The sequence below is a fragment of the Microtus pennsylvanicus genome, chromosome 2, assembly GCF_037038515.1.
Source record: "Microtus pennsylvanicus isolate mMicPen1 chromosome 2, mMicPen1.hap1, whole genome shotgun sequence".
Classification (NCBI taxonomy): Eukaryota; Metazoa; Chordata; class Mammalia; order Rodentia; family Cricetidae; genus Microtus; species Microtus pennsylvanicus.
This window is the reverse complement of record NC_134580.1, coordinates 130,080,203-130,097,682: the sequence shown is the minus strand read 5'-3', so window position 1 is coordinate 130,097,682 and position 17,480 is coordinate 130,080,203.

Sequence of the window (17,480 nt, the reverse complement as noted above, 5' to 3'; positions counted from 1 at the left end):
CCCATCCCCTTCAGACCTGTGATTTAATGACCTTTTGCGGCAGGAGACGGAGTTTGAGGCAGGGACTCAGTGTAGCTCAGTCTGGCCTTGCACTTGCTCTGAGGCCAAGGATGATGTTGAACTCCTGATGCTCCTGCCTCTACCCTCCATCCGCTGGAATCACGGCGAAGCCAGGCCTTTTTAGGTGGTGAATGGGTGATTCAAACAGGCTCTCAGCCTTGCAGAACAATCACTCTTGCCCGCTAAACCATCTCCCCAGCGCCAAGACCAGGAATTCTTTGCTGATTTTTGGACATGACTGTGCTCCCAAACCTGTACAATGCCTGTCACAGATGAAGTAAGAAATGCCTAGTGTTCAATAAACACTTCCATCAGTCGGACCAGTCTGCTTTTTCTTGTTTTCCCCATACTCCTCATATCCTCCTCTATGCACTAGTCTTACCGTATTGGCTTGAATATACCTGTCGATTTCTGTTGTGTTGTTTGTTTTTTCGAGACAGGGTTTCTCTGTGTAACAACCCTGGTTGTCCTGGAACTCTCTCTGTAGACCAGGCTGGCCTCGAAGTCTTAGATCTGCCGGCTTTTGCTGGTATTTAAAGGTGTGCACCACCACCAGGGTTTAGATATACCAATGTATTAACACCTTCTGTTATGGCGTTTTCGCTTTTCCACGTCTCTCCAGATACCTCCCATTCATTCAGTACACAGCTCAGGAGCAACCCTCTCAGAGATGCCTTCTCTGAACTTTCAAACCCATTATTAGGCAAGCTGTAGTTGTGGCCCTGCTCTGTTCATGGCTTCCATTATAAAAACTCCCAGAAGATACTCTGCAGGCACCAAGAATCATGTCTGGACACTGGCTACTCTTCTGATGCGGTGGAAGTTTCATTCTGCTGCTTAGCTCCAGCAACGTTCTGGCCTTTTTCTAACAAGCCTGGTGTTCTAACACACTGCTTCTTCTGGACTTTTGCCTTTGCTATTGTGCTGACCTCAAATAGTCTCCTAGATATTGAAATGGCTCACTGCTCACCAACTTACCAGTTTCTTTTTCTTTTCTTTTTTTTAATTTATTTATTTATTATGCATACAATATTCTGTCTGTGTGCATGTCTGCAGGCCAGAAGAGGGCACCAGACCTCTTTACAGATGGTTGTGAGCCACAATGTGGTTGCTGGGAATTGAACTCAGGACCTTTGGAAGAACAGGCAATGCTCTTAACCACCGAGCCATCTCTCCAACCCCTTTCTTTTCTTTTTTTTAAGTTTCTTTCTTTTTGTTGTTGTTGTTGTTACATTGCCTCACTGTGTAGCTCTCCTGTAACTCATTATGTAGAACAGGCTGGCCTTGAACTCCCAGAGATTTCTCTGCCTCTGCCTTCTGAGTGCTGGGATTAAAGGTGTGTGACACTATGGTCAGCCATCTTCAGGTTTTCTAAAAAGTCTTATGTGGTCAGGAGCTGTGGTGCATGCCTTTGATCCCTGCACTTGGGGGGCAGGGGCAAACAGATCTCTGGGTATTTGAGGCCAGCCTGCTCTATACCAACTGTCAGACCATCCAATGCTATATAGTGAAACCCTAGCTTTGAATAAATAGATAGGTTGGTAGGTAGGTAGGTAGATAGATAGATAGATAGATAGATAGATAGATAGATAGATAGACAGACAGACAGACAGATGTCTTACCTGTCCACATTTTAGATAGCACCCGTTCCCTACTTAAATCCATTCTCTCTGGATTCTTCTCCATATCAGTGTCCCATCTGAGTCCTGTTTATGTGCATATTGTCTCTGCCACACCCCACTTTCCACTACAGTGCAATCGACATAAAGACAAGCTGTTGGCTGTCTTATTTGCTCTTTAGTGCATAAAATAGTAGATCCCTCATTTAATGTTTATTTTATGGTTGACTATAACAAATTCAACAAAGAACTGTCCAGAAGAGTCAGTATTGCCCAAAAGAATCTAATGAGATGAGAATCTGAAGGGAGATGTTTCTAAGGAAATATGCTGGTAATGCTAGCTAACAGTTATGGAGCACTAACGAGTTGCCAGGCAGTATACTGACTCCTTTTCAAAAAGTTTATTTAATCCCCATATCAGCCTTATGAAATAAGTACTATTAAAATCCCCATAGATGAGGAAGCAGTCATGAAAAAGGTTAACATTTCCAAAGCCAGACAGCTAGAAAATAATGGAGTCTACATGCTAAATGACTATGCTATGTCCTCCCTAATTATTTTTAACACTTATTTTATGTGTATGAGTGTTTGTATATATGTATGTATATATGTGCAACCACATACAAGCCTAGTGTCTGAAGGGGTCAGAAGAGAGCCTCAGATCCACAGAACTGGAGTTACAGATGGTTGTGAGCCACATTTTGGGTATTGGGAAATGAACTCAGGTCCTCTGCAGGAACAACAAGTGCTTAACTGCTGAGCCAGATCTCCGGTCTTTCTAATTATTAAAAACCCAGGGCAGGGCCAGTTGGTGGTGGTGGTGCATGCCTCTGATCTCAGCAACTGGGAGGCAGAGGCGGGCGGATCTCTGGGTTTGAGGCCAGCCTGGTCTACATAGTGAGTTTCGAGACAGCTAGAGCTAGATAGAGAGACCCTGTCTCAAAATAAATAAACATTTAAAAAAAAACAGGACAATTTATCAATAAAAGAGAAGAATGAAGAAGAGATGTTCTTTTATTTCCTGGATAGCGTAGTCTAGTATGATACCTACCATCGTAACAGATTTTTTTTCTCAGTTACCATGAGGGACAACAGCCAAAAGACAAGATGTTGTAGAAGTTTTGGAAGACAGAACCTAGAAAAGTATTTCTAAAAATTGAACCAAAAATCTAATGAATCCATTCAGAAGATTCACTCATTTCTGGACTTAATACTTGGGGGTAGCAGTGTGTGTGTGTGTGTGTGTGTGTGTGTGTGTGTGTGTGTGTGTGTGTATACAGAGGTTGGCATGAATGTTTCCACGATCTCTCCCCACCTTTAAAAAGACTCTTTTATGCTGCATTTGTTACTGTACTGTGAGTCTTAGTTTCTTCTGGGATCTTTCTCTTTTTGCATAGGGGCTCTTTGTTCCAGGAGCTCGTGGACGAGTTAATCCGACCCTGAGCTCTGTAAATTCAGGGCTGCCTCTTAGGTACTTTGTTCATCTGGACATGTTCAAAGACCAGAGACTCCACATTCAGACAGTTAAGTTCAGCTTGACTCTCTGCATTTTTAAGCATGTGCAGCAAAAATTCAACCCCTTTTTCAGGCCATCATGTCCAGCCAGTGTTTGTCCTTGGCACGCCTCCCAGTGCCACCATTATTCTGACAGAATGGCACACATTGTTTCTTTAAAGTGACATTGTTCAGACTTGGTGGCTCTTCAGATACGCATACCCTTGATGGCCTGCTTGAGCAGCTTCACAGGTATTCCTATCATATGCATGAAGGCTTGACCTGCTTGATTTTGCATGGGTTTGTAGTGTTTTCTTGGTTGAGAAGGTATTGGACCATTTCACAGGTCATCTTGGACCACGTATACTGTAAACCTTACAGGAAGAGCCTTTTTAAAAAGATTTTTTAAATTTTTATTTCTATGTTATGCGTGTGGGTATTTTGCCTGCTTGTATGTCTGTGCACTACATGTATGCAGTGCCCTCGGAGGCTAGAAGACAGCACCAGATACCCCTGGAACCATACAGGTGCTGGGAATCAAATCAGGGACCTCTGGGAAATCGGATAGTATTCTTAGCCACTAAACCACATTCACTGCCCCCCCCACACACACCTAATCTTTTGAGATAGAGTTTCTCAACCTGGAGCTCACAATTTGGCTAGACAGCCTCCGCCTCCCAGCACTGGGATTACAGATACGTGTCATTATGCCCAGCTTTTTATGTGGTGTGGAAGAGCCAAACTCAGGCCCCCTGCTTGCAGGCCAACCGTGCTAATGACCGAGCCATCGCCTCAGCCCACCTCTGACGTCACCTCTGGATGGCTTTTCTAACTTGAAGCTGTACTTTTCTGACTAAAACTAACTAAAGATGAGTAGGACCCAATGAGGTTCACATGTTTTATGGATGCAGAAGCCTGCCTACACCACACAGAAGAAAAAGCTAACGTGAAGATGGGCATAAAAGAGCTGCAGGGCTCCAGAGAGTGGTGTATGGGTTGAGAAAAATAAGAGTAAGAAGTAGACTAGCTCTAGGGACTGGTTTCTTACATTCAACTGGCTACAAAAAAAAAGGTTTTTTAAAGTGTCAAGGTTGGGAAAACGTTTCAAATTAATTTTATTCAACTGTCTTTTTAAATCATATCAACCCTACAAAGTTAGTTTCTCCCCCATTTCAAGGATGAGGAAATGCGACATGGTGAGCATCTTACAGATGGTAGGTGAGGGAACCAGAATTTAAACCCAAAGCTATCCGAGCCCCATGGCGTACAGCCAGCCACTTTCTCTCCCCAACATCTGAGTGCCGCTCATTAACCCATCCTACTGTACGGGGAAGAGGGAGAAACAGGGAGATCTCAGCGGCTCAATTAGAATCTTACAGTCAGGGAAAGGGAAGGCGCATTTCCCACAAGATGGAGTTCATGGCTCTGGACAGACTGAAGAATAGATTTTTTTCACTACACATGCCCAGAGTCGCCCCCACCAATGCGTTACTCACTGCTCAGCTCTTATCCTTCCTCCTCTCCTCAGAAGCCTCCAGTGCCTTCCCATTGCCATGCCAACAGCATGAATCAAAAATTCAAATGCCTGCAGGGATCAGAAAGCATGTTAGAAGCAAGATAACCAGGAGTGGAGGGACTGTCGGAAATTAGGGAGTGCACACGGACAGGTGACAGCTAGCCAGCTGTTGCTAGGACGCAGGGGTAAGACGCATGATTTTTCAAAAGAACCTCTAAATATGGATTTTCACATAAAATCTCACAGTTTCTAAGTATCAGATCATGTTTTTAAAATAACCCTATGCAAACCAAATAAATTATGTCTGCAAATCAGTAATTGTAGGTTATGGTCTAAAAACTGGCAATCTCTTACTGTTAAAGTCTGTAACTAGACACCTTTAAGGTTTGTATTATCTATTGCTGCAAAATAAACCACCTCAAGCTTGGTGACTTACAAACAGTGATTTGCTACTATTTTTAAATTTATTCTGTGGTGTATGAGGGTTTGGCCTGTATGTATATGTGTCTGTATACCATGTGCAAGCAGGGCCCGTGGAGGGCAAAAGAGGGCCTCAGATCTCCTTAGAACTGGACTTAGCCAGATGTGGGTGCTGGGTTCTCTGAAAACATAGTCATTGTTCTCGATCTCTGAGCCATCTCTCTAACCCCTGATTTGTTGTTTCTTATAAATTTATGGACCAGTGATCTTCTGTTTCATATAGTTTGGGCTGGAAAACTCCCTTCTATTTCTACCTCCATGTGTTCTGGTTCTTTTTCAAGTTCAAGCGCCAATGGTGCCTCTTCCAGGAATCCCACCTTACCAGCCCTACCACACACATGCTACTGGCTATGTTGAAATGAGATGTCTTCCCAGGTTTGTGTGATCTTTATATACAACTACTAGAGCATATGTGTCTGGCTGTCTCAGGACCAAGGCCTAGTGTCTCTTTGTGTCCTTCATCACAATCACACAGGATGTTCCCAGGAAGTGCTGTCAGATTGCACTGAGACGAATGAGCACTCCAAATGCCCTTGGAATAGTTAGTCCAACTTTCCCATTGTTCAGAGACTTGAGGTCCACAGAGGGAGTTCATTTAGACTGAAAGCTGCCTATCCAAAGAATCACAGAGCAGGGCAGGAGCGTTGCATCTTGACTCCTGTAGAATGCAGGCCAGTCTGTGCTGAATCCTTGTCACTGTCAATGTCTGAAACTGGAAGGCATTTCTCCTTTCAGATGCATCCATTAGCAAGCCTTAGCCAGGAACTTGGCCCTCCCTGCTGTTCAATAATTGACGACACTGGAGCCAGAATCGAAATGAGCCAGCCTATGACGGGACAAGCTCCTGGGGTTCTGTGGACCCCAATTCTGTCCTCTGGACATAAAGAGGATACATATAACATTTACCTAGAAAGTTATTTTGGAACTAGCAATGACGTATTTCTTATCCCCTGACGTACAGAGATGCTCCCAGGTTCATAATGATTGTCATGAGATGAAAAGCAAGAACTCTGACTTGCTAAAGGGAGAAAATCATTCTGAAGCTTGACTCTTGAAGAATACAAAGCCACATTCTTTTCTTAAACAAACCCTCTGGGATGGAGGGAGGGAGGGAAGCGGGAGAGGAGGAGGAAGGTTTGGCAGGCTGTGACCGTTTTCTCTCTAAACCTGGCTCTGCTCTCAGCCCCACCTCCTCACCACCATGCTGTCTTCAGGCAGACGCTGGTATGAGACCACTAGCCCTGAGCCATCTTGGCTGAGAGAGAGAGGAAAGTATACGTGGCAGAAGCAGGGCACCCAAGGATAACAAACTTGTAGCCCACAGCCTCCACCTCTGTGGCTGGTTGCTGAGGTCTCAGGGTCAGCGAGACAGTTCTCCTAAGTCACGCAAGGCATGTGTCTCTCATTCTTCACTAGCTGGGCTCGGAGCCTGTGCGCTGTTCTCTGCCTTGCCTGTGGGCTCCACGTTTGTTTTCTGTCAACCAGGAGGCAGGCCGGCATCTTTAAAGTCTGGTCTTCATTAAGGAAGCAGTAAATCATTCCACATTTTCCCTTCTTTGCCAGGACCTGTTAGCGCCCTAACGAGAGCATTACTGCCTCCCACACCCTAGTGACCTCCCTCACCCTGCACTGCATCCAGCAGCAGCAGCCACAGATCAGAGGCAGCGCATTAATTGGAACGGACATTAAGGGCTTGCTTGCCCAGGCAGAAGCACATTAGAAGGAATATAAACAACGACACTCTGCCTTCTGTAGCATTTGTTTTAACGAGAAAACCCATTCCTGACGGTTCTTTTTAAAAAGAGAAGGCTGAGCGTCCAGGAAATGACAGCTGCATAGGTCTCCGCCCCTACCCCACTCCTAGTGTTCAGGAGAGGCACGTAAGCACCAGGAACTTTCCAGTCATCTTGGTTTCTGCCCTCGCCTTCCAGGTGCACGTCTGCAGTCTCACGCACCACTGTCGCCATCTGCTTCTCCATATTATTTTAAGAGTTCGTGACTGGATGCCGGCCCCAGATTGTTTTATTTGCTGCACTTCAGCAGTTCTTGACCAAGTAGCCTCAAAATATCTCAGTTCTGAATCCAATCAGGGGGCTCAGATGGTGCCTGATTCAGGCCTTGCCAATCAGAGTGAATGACCTCCAGCCCACAGTGGAATTCCTCTTCACATAAAAAAACAGTCATGGCAATCCAAGGGATTAAACACTAGGTCAAACTTAGTCTGGTTCTCCGAAAGCCTGAACTTTCCAGGCAGAGCCACAAAATTTAAATCCGGGCTGGTTCAGAGAAGAAAGCTCTGAGAATGGAGACAGAGCCCATCAAATTTCACCCTAAAGGTGAAGGCGAACCCCCTCTAGCCATTACCCATCATGACGATAACGTGGTAGACTGCTGTTCTGGTGGCCTCCAGTGCCACGCTCCAGTATTACAGTCCTTTTTTTTTTTTTTTTTTTTGGTTTTTTGAGACAGGGTTTCTCTGTGGTTTTGGAGCCTGTTCTGGAACTAGCTCTTGTAGACCAGGCTGGTCTCGAACTCACAGAGATCCGCCTGCCTCTGCCTCCCAAGTGCTGGGATTAAAGGCGTGCGCCACCACCGCCCGACTTACAGTCCATTTTGTGAAGTTGAGGTTCGAACTCACGGCCTTATATGTATTAGACAGGGACTCTACCACTGAGCGACGTCTTCAGCCTGGCACTCACACTCTGATGAGGATGGGCCAGTGGGACCTCAGCCAGCAGAAGTCATGCAGAAACACGATAAATGTTTGCACATCAGAGCTCATCCTTCTGGAATTGGGAACCCTGGGCAAGTGTATGAGCTGTCTAGCTGCCCTGATGAGAGATCATATGAGAGAATACATAAGAGAAGAAACTCTAAAGTCACAGGGAGAATCATAGCAGCTTCCTGACTGAGCCCAAGGCTCAACCAGTGCAACCATAAGAATGATCACATGCTGGGCAGCAATGGTGCACACCTTTAATCCCAGCACTGGGGAGGCAGAGGCAGGTGGATCTCTGTGAGTTCAAGACCAGCCTGGTCTGCAGAGTGAGTTCTAGAACAGCCAGGGCTACACAGAGAAACCTTGTCTTGAGAAAAAGGAAGGAAGGAAGAAAGGGAGGGAGGGAGGGAGGGAGGGAGGGAGGGAGGGAGGGAGGGAAGGAGGAAGGGAGGGAGGGAAAGGAAGAGAAGAGAAGAGAAGAGAAGAGAAGAGAAGAGAAGAGAAGAGAAGAGAGACAAAACTACCACCACCAACAACAACAACAAAAAAAAAGAATGCCCGTCAGCAGAGGCAATTGTAAAGCCACTCAGCTGAGCCCAGCCCAGACTGAGACTCAGGAGCAAACCAAGTTGTGTTTTAAACCTCAAAGCTGCAGGAGGGTGCTTTGTTACAGAGCAATAGGCCTAGCTCCTTGGCTCTCAAAACCTTCTCACGTGGGCCTGGGGGGATGGCTCAGTGGCTAAGAGCACCTCCTGCTCTCATCATTGGACCCCGGTTCAGTTCTCAGCACCCATAGGACAGCTCACAGCCATCTGTAACTCCAGTTCCTGGGGATCTGACACTCTCTTCTCTCTTCTGTGGTGCAGACAGTTTTTTGTTGTTAAAGAAAACAAAACAAAAAAAAAAAAGCAAAAACTTCCCCCTCCTGAAAGAATGGTATTGTTAACACCTTCATTTTATAGGTGAGGAAGCTGTGGCCACGCAGGAGCAGAGCTTTCTCACCCCTACGTTTCTGGGTCAGCTCATTTGAATATGAGAGCTCCTATCAGGTGAAGACCCTGAGAAACAGCTATGGTGGAGGCTCACTGGGGGGGGGGGGTCACTGTGACCTAGGTTCCAGTTGCCCCCATTCTATGGCTGTATGAACATAAACAACTCAAGCAACTTTGCTCTTAAAGCTCCAGTCTTCCCAATTGTCTGGGGAATGAAAATGTTTTGAAAGCAGCAGTTGGTACAGACAAGGGAAGTGGGGGCAGGGTGAGTACTGTCATGGTAACCACATGATCCCAGAAGAGGAGTGAGTGGCCTCTACCCAGCTCCAGCAAAGGGTCACTATGTGGATCCTCGGTCCCACATGACCAGGTTAACTCTTTTGTTTTGCTAGTTTTTCTCCTAGAGAAACAGGAAACTTAGCTTACAACATGAAATTTCCTCTGGAAGAACAGTCAAGTGCTCTTAACCTCTGAGCCGTCTCTCAGCCCCCTGGTTATCTTCATTCTTCCTTTGGATTCTCATCTCCAGTTTTCCCCTCCCTGTGACTATAGGGAAAGGTGCAGAAGCCCAGGCTCAGCTGCATCAAACTAGTGGAACCTCATAGGCGAGGCAGGAGTGAAAACGAATTAACACTCTGTAACATGGTATCATGCAGAAGGACCTGGGTTCTAATCCTGCCTCTGCCATTTGGAAACTGTGTACTTCTGGGCTAGTTCTTGTTTCTCTCCCTCTCAATACACTCATCTATAACAAATGACGTTTCTAGTCACTCAAGCTTTAGTAGGATCAAGCGGGAAAATGCACAGGTAACACATTATAAATTGACTGTGTCCAAATTATTAAGTCTCCCTTGCCAAAATCTGGCTCCAGTTCCTAGGTTCTCTAGCAGCTGGGGTTGCCATAATGATGAAGTCTAAGTGGTAACATACAAGTGGAAACTGGTGTTACCTGAAAAGAATTTGGTTTTGGTTTGTTTGCTTGTTTTGTTTGAGGCAGGGTCTCGTTAGCTAGTCTGGAATTCACCATGTGGACCAGACTGGTCTGGAATTCACAGAGATCTACCTCCTGAGTGTTGGGTTTAAAGGCATGCACCACCACAGCCTGGCTGGGTTTGTGTAAACAGAGACTGGTCATTCATTTCCTGGCTGCAAAGACACGAACAATCACACAGAAACTATATTAATTACAACACTGTTTGGCCAATAGCTTAGGTGTATTTCTAGCTATCTCTTACATCTTAAATTAACACATTTCTATTTATCTGTGTATCACCATAAGATTCCAGTGTCTGTTTCCTTTGGCAGCTACATGACATCTCCCTGACTCCATCTATATCGCTGTTCGAATTTCCCGCCTAACTTTACTCTGCTAAGCCATTGGCCGAAGCAGCTTTATTCATTATCCAAGCAACATATATACAGAAGGACATCCCACATCACTCCCCTTTTCTGTCTAAATAAAAAGGAAAGTTTTAACTTTAACATAATAAAATTACATATACAAAACAGTTATCAAACAAGAATTATAGTTACAATATTTAGACCATTTGCAATTAGCAAATTAAGAAAAGTACTCTATTACCTATCTATCTTTGTGAGTCTAAAGTTTTATATCTAATTTATCTCTTATAATAACTAGGAAAAGCTGTAATTATAACTATTTAGTCTTTAACTCCATCAAAGACTCCAGAAGAATATAATATTACTGAAGTAAATAGGACGTGCATTGTAAGCAATTTCCAAAACTCTAGAATTGACAGAGACAGCCTGATGCCTGGACAGTCACTCAAAGTTCTTCTGTAATGTTGGGGCATCCACATTCAGTCTATAGGCCCATAATATCTGGCAGACTTTTCCATGAAGTAGGAAATTTGAAAGACTGTCTTGTTTATATTGGCAATTTGTCAGTCACTTTCTTCTGTGTCCTGCAGAATGTCTGGCAGACTCTTTTATGAAGCAGGAACCCTCAAACACTGTCTTACTTTCTTTAAGCAACTTAAGCAGTCATTTTTCTGTGGGTCCTGCATGTCCAATTTATACAGCATACCATTAAGCAGCCCAGGCAAGCACAGTTTCTTGCCCATATGGCAAGCCTTGTTACATTACAGGCAAATTTCATAACAAGTTTCTTCAATGACCATCAATCTCGCTGAAGTAACTGGTGCTGCCAGAAGCAGATGTGTCTCACTGTTGAGAAAAGTTCTTAATTTTTCTTTTTCTCTTTCTTTCTTTTTCCTTGGTTTTTTGAAACAGAGTTTCTCTGTAGCTTTGGTGTCTGTTCTGGAACTAGCTCTTGTAGACTAGTCTGGTCTCAAACTCACAGAGATCCACCTGCCTCTGCCTCCTGAGTACTGGGATTAAAGGTGTATGTCACCACCACTCGGCCTTAAAACATTTTAAATGCCATATTCTGTAGGTCTTTGAAGTGTTGAAGATTATCTATCTAACTAAAATATCTCTCTCTATATATATATCTAGAAAACCTAACTAACATGACTACAAGTTTGATTATTGTCAATTACTGTTAATCTAATTTTTAATTATATGTTATATGTAATACCTTAAACAAGAATATAAATATATATAACAAAATTTCCTTAAATTTATATCAATAAACCAAAGTCCATTCCAATGCAAAGTATTCATCTCTATATCATATCCCCCCTTTTTGTATAAATTGACTGTGAGCATTAAACATTTATAACCATTCTTTTTAAAATGAAAATAAACATTTTTTTTTTATTTTTAGAGACAGGGTTTCTCTGTAGCTTTGGAGCCTGTCCTGGAACTAGCTCTTGTAGACCAGGCTGGCCTCGAACTCACAGAGATCCGCCTGCCTCTGCCTCCCGATTGCTGGGCTTAAAGATGTGCATCACCACCACCCAGCTTCTTTGCTTTTAATCCTCAAGCATTTTAGATGCTTTTAAATTCTATTTATTTATTTAGGGGAGGAGACACATGTACCATGGTGCATCAGAGGGCAAACTGTGGCAGTCAGTCCATCCACCGTGTGGGTTCGGGGATTGAACTCAGGTTGTCGGGCTTGGCAGCCAGCACCTTTCCCTGCTGAGGCATCTTTCCACTCATCAGACAGTGGGGAAAACGCGGGGAGTGAGAAGCGTCCAGTGTATTCTCCTAGATAGCTCCCATTCTGCTGCTCCTCCTTCCTCCTCAAGCCCTCAGACCCTTCTAGCGTCATCCCCTGCTCTGCAGAGCTCCTCCTTCCTCCTCAAGTCCTCAGACCCTTCTAGCATCATCCTCTGCTCTGCAGAGCTCCTCCTTCCTCCTCAAGTCCTCAGACCCTTCTAGCGTCTTCCCCTGCTCTGCAGAGCTCCTCCTTCAGCGGCTGCCCCTCAACAGTGTGTTCTCGCTGTCTCCTTCTGCAAGCCATGCTCACTGGCCCAGCTCTAGAGACATAGCAGGTCTATGTCACCATTAAGCAACTTGTAGCACTCTGCTCACAAACCCTAAATGCTCTGTAGAAGGACCTCCTGAAAGAGCCAGAGCCATTTCATGCTCCCAGTATGAACCAGGAAGCCATTTCTTAAAGGAGCCACGCCTCTATTTGTGGCCTGTAAACAGAGCCTATCTGAAAAAAAAAATGCAGCTATCAAGAAACTGGCTTGGTTCCTGTTTTTTTTTGGGGGGGGGATCTAGAAGCCCTATTTTTTTTTCTTCTGAAACATTTTTAGGCTTTTTCTGAAAATTCTTGCCCCATGTTGGCACCAATTATGTAAACAGAAAGTGCTTCTTCGTTTCCCAACTACCCAGACCTGAATAATCACACAGAAACTGTATTAATTACAATACTATTTGGCCAATAGCTTAGACATATTTCTAGCTATCTCTTACATCTTAAATTAACCCATTTTAGTAATCCATGTATCACCGCAAGGCCGTGGCCTACCAGTAAGGTTCTGGTGTCAGCCTTCTTCGGCAGCTACATGATGTCTCCCTGACTCCGCCTACTCTCTCTGTATCTCTGTTCAGATTTCCTACCTGGCTTTACTCTGATAAGCCATTGGCCAAAACAGCTTTACTTATTATCCAATAAAAGCAACACATATACAGAAGGCCATCCCACTTCAGGCTTGGCTTTTAAACAAGATTCAACTGCTGTTCTTTAGCCTTTTGCATGACACGCTCATCTTCCCTTCCCTTCACTCTCTGCTCACCAGCTTCATGTTTTAATTGGAACACAGATTTGATACACTGAGGCACAGCCACCATCTTGAAACCTTGGGGACAAGAATTGACCTGATGGACCTGACAGGGAAGATATACAGAGCTTAGATTCTTTCGACTTCTCGTTACGTGAGATGAAGTCTTCTGTGTTTGGGCTGCTGTTTTGAATCTGGTGTCTCCTGTCAAATACATTTCTGACTCATACAGCATAATATCTACTTCATCCGAGCACTCTGTAAACACTAGCTATTGTTGCTTTCCCTGTGCTGCCTTTCAGAATCACAGCCACCTATGCTAGGCAGATTGTTCATCTTAGAACGAGGGAAGGCACACTGCCTCCCAGGGTGGCTTGAAAATTCAGTGAAACGGGTTGTCCTAATGACAATCATTTACTCAGAGCCAACACAGTTCTAAATGCACCTCCTATCTTACTCGGCCGAATCCTCACAGCACCCCATGGGGAAAGTTGCTATTACTCCCACTTAGATGAGAGAGCTGTGTGCCAGAGAGACTGGGTTGCCAATTTTCATTGCTTCAAATTCAGCAGTCTGAGGATAGCAGGATGTGTGTGTGTGCATGCAAATGCATACACATGCACACATGCATGCACTCGAGAACACACCATATGCATGTCAGGCATCATGCATCTGAGATACCAGAAGAAGTCAGAACTGGAGTTACAGATAGTTGTGAACTATCATATGGGTCCTGGTCTTTTGGAAGAGCAACCAGTGCTCTTAACCGCTGAGTCATCTCTTCAATCCCTTTATCACCTTATCACCATTTGACAATATTTTAAAATTACATTTACCTGTCTTTTATTAGACAGAGGTCCACTGTGTATCCATGGCTAACCTGGAAGACGCTATTTATGGTTGTGAGCCTAGCCTTTAACGGCTGAGCCATCTCTCCAGCCCTGGAAGACACTATTTAAATCAGCATGGCTTCACAGAGATCTGTGTCTCTGTGTACTACTCTGTCTCCTGAGTACAGGGACTAAACACTTATTCCACCATGCCTAGTACATTTATTAACTTGGATGTGTATGTGTGCATGCAGCACACATGCTTGTGATGTGCCATTCTGGACACATGGATAGAAGGCAACCTGCTGGGCTCAGTTCGCTTGTTCTACCATGAGGGTCCCAGGAACAGAACCCTGTCTGGCTCAGTAGCAAGTGTGTGTACCCACCAATCCATCTCACCAGCCCTCCGTCACTTTTGAGTCAAAGAGTCTTTATGTATACCCTAGTCCTTCTACTCAAGCTGGTGTCTGGGCGTCTGCCAGTTCCCTTGGGAAATCCTTACATTATCACAAGAGACCAAGGATGATGTATGGACTTCTATGTGTGAGTCACCCTCCCCTCCCCACTGGTTCGGTGGAGAAGCAAGAACCAATAACACATGGTTTGAAGGAGTGGAAAAGTAACAGACTGCTTTCCATTGCCTCATACTTCTGACCTCATAGGAGCACAGGGTGTCAGGTTTCCTGTGATTTCCTCAGTGTTCCTCACCTGTATTCTGCTAATGATTGGTCCAGGCCACAAGCAAGTGATTCAAACCAGGCCAGTTAATGCATCTCCATTTTTAGTACATTTTGCACTTTTACACAGGTGATATGATCTCTGTCCTCTAAAGTTACTAAAGCCCAGGGTCTGTAATCCTGGAGTCTCCCCTGTCCTTATTCCTCTCCCTTGGAGAAGGGAAGAACCTGGAGGAGTTTAGGTTTCTGAATCCAGGTATCGCTCGAATCTGCTCCACCCTGTGATACAGACCATTGAATACATAGGCCACATATAGACCAACACATCCCCATCTTGCTCAGACTAGTAGTAATTGGGTCTCTTATCTCTTCCAACAAAGAACTTTTGACTGATACATATGCTCCCCAAACGGGAGCGACACCTCCAGGACACACGTTCATCTGTTCGCTGGTGTGGGTGGGACAAGAGAGAACCTTAATGATGTCTTCAAGCACTTGATATTGTATGGACCCTCTAGGACTGCACAGACCCCCTGTGAATTATTCTTCGCACACACACACACACACACACACACACACACACACACGGAAAAGATCTTTAGGAAAAGGTATTAACATAAGGCAACATTCCTGGTCAGGTGCCAGACTGTATAACTCCCCTGTTCCGCCCATTCTCTGTCTCTTCTCTTCAACCACACAAGGCCGCATAGACAACGACACCTTAGCTATTGTTCTGGCTCACTCTCTCCTCTTTGGATTATTTCTAAATTAATTTATTACGCCTTGTAACCTTATATAATCATAAAAGCTAGAACAAAGCAGTTCTTTATGCGAGTTGCACATTGCACAATTCCTCTCCAACAGAAGACCTTGTGTGCATGCAAACGTCTGAACAGAAAGTGCTGGGCTATTGTCAAGTCCTCTAAGAGGAAGAGCAAAGGGACAGACTCTGAGTCAATGTTGCGATGTCTAATTTCTTTATTATTGAGAAGGGATATTGGTTATTTAGAAAAATGAGTATGAATTTTTCTTTTACCTTTTTCTTTTTTTCTTTTTTTTTTTTGAGACAGGGTTGCCTCGAACTCACAGAGATCTGCCTGCCTCTGCCTCCTGAGTGCTGGGATTAAAGGCGTGCGCCACCACCACTCGGTCTGAGTGTGAGTTTTTCTTTTTTTTAAATGTTTATTTATTTATTATGTATACAATATTCTGTCTGTGTGTATGCCTGTGGGCCAGAAGAGGGCACCAGACCCCATTACAGATGGTTGTGAGCCACCATGTGGTTGCTGGGAATTGAACTCAGGACCTTTGGAAGAGCAGACAATGCTCTTAACCTCTGAGCCATCTCTCCAGCCCCAGAGTGTGAGTTTTTCTAAAGCCCTATTCTGGCAGGTAGGAGAGGAAAGTATTGTGAATATTTGTTATTTTGAGGGTTAATTGTATTATGGCACTTAATATAGGAAATATAGGGAAGATTTATAAAGAGAACTTGAGGTCCCAGGTGAATAAAAAGCATTATAAGAAGAGAAACCTCTTGCTTTTGTAGGTGATAGCTTCTAATGATGCTAGGAACATGTCCCCCGCCCCCAGCTCCATAGCTGACACCTTACTTCCTTGTCTTGACTTTAAGCTTGGCCATGAAGCTTGCTTTGGCTGGTAGAATTCACCAAACATGAACGAAAGGTTCTGAAATACGCTGGCACGGCTGGGCACGTTCTCCTGTAGTGCCATCGTCTCCAACCGTTAAAGAAGCTCAGGTTAACCTGTGATCTCAGTAAGGCAAGCCACCCAGCTGACCAGGAGACTGATAACCCCACAGTTAAGCTAGCTCATACCAGGGGGAGTATGTTTTTTGTTTGTTTATTTTGTTTTGTTTTTTAATGAGCTGGCCATCTATTTTGTCAGGGTCTACAACAGTCTGTCTGATGATCTCACACGTAGGGCAGAATCTCCGTGGATCACCTCCATGTTAACTGTCTCACCCGTCATACAGGGATGAAGTCTGCAAACTTCTTCAGAGAAATGAGGTTTCTGGGGAAACATAAAAGGCAACCAGAGACAAGAGAACTTCAGAAATTCTCAACTGTATAAACTAGACCTAAGGCTGGTAATTTTAAATAACACACACACACACGCACACACATGCACACATGCACGTATGTGAACACACACAAACACACATGACTGTATGAGATTTTTACACTTGAGATGCTAATACTAACTAAACTGTTAAAAAATTATTCTTATTTCTTGATCCTTTCAGTTTTTCCCATATATATACCGATTAGATTGTTCTTTAAACATCTTGGCACACAGCAGAGGTGTTTTATACTTCTCTGACTTTCAAAGCTAATTTTGGGGCTAGGGATATCACAGTGTAAGAACACTTGCCTAAAATGCATAAGGCCTGGGGCCCAGTGACCAGCACTTAGAAAAATAAAACACAAAAGCTCTAATGAGAGCCAGCACATACCTGTCTGTAGCCACAGTTGGAATCTGAGGTGGGCACTGTGCCTGGCCTCATTGTGTACTTTTGTTTGGTTTTCTTTATTTGTTGAGAAGGGATCTTGCTATGTAAGACTGGTTGACCATAACTCACTATATAAAAAATGTTAGCCTTGAATTCATGGCAATGTCCAACCTCAGTCTCACAAGGTCTGTCATTACAGGCTGTCCAGATGTCATATTAATTTTTTAAATGTTTTTATTACATATTATTTATTTATTTATTGTGTGTGTGTGTGTGTGCGTGTGTGTACCTTCTGTATGAGTGGAGATCAGAAGAGAGCTCATAGGAGTTGATTCTCTCCCTTCATCATGTAGATCCAGGGGATGGAATTTAGATCGTCAGGCCTAGAAGAAAGTATCTACCCACTGAGCCATTTTGCTGGCCCATACAGTATTATCAATGCACCCTCAACTTGATGACAGAA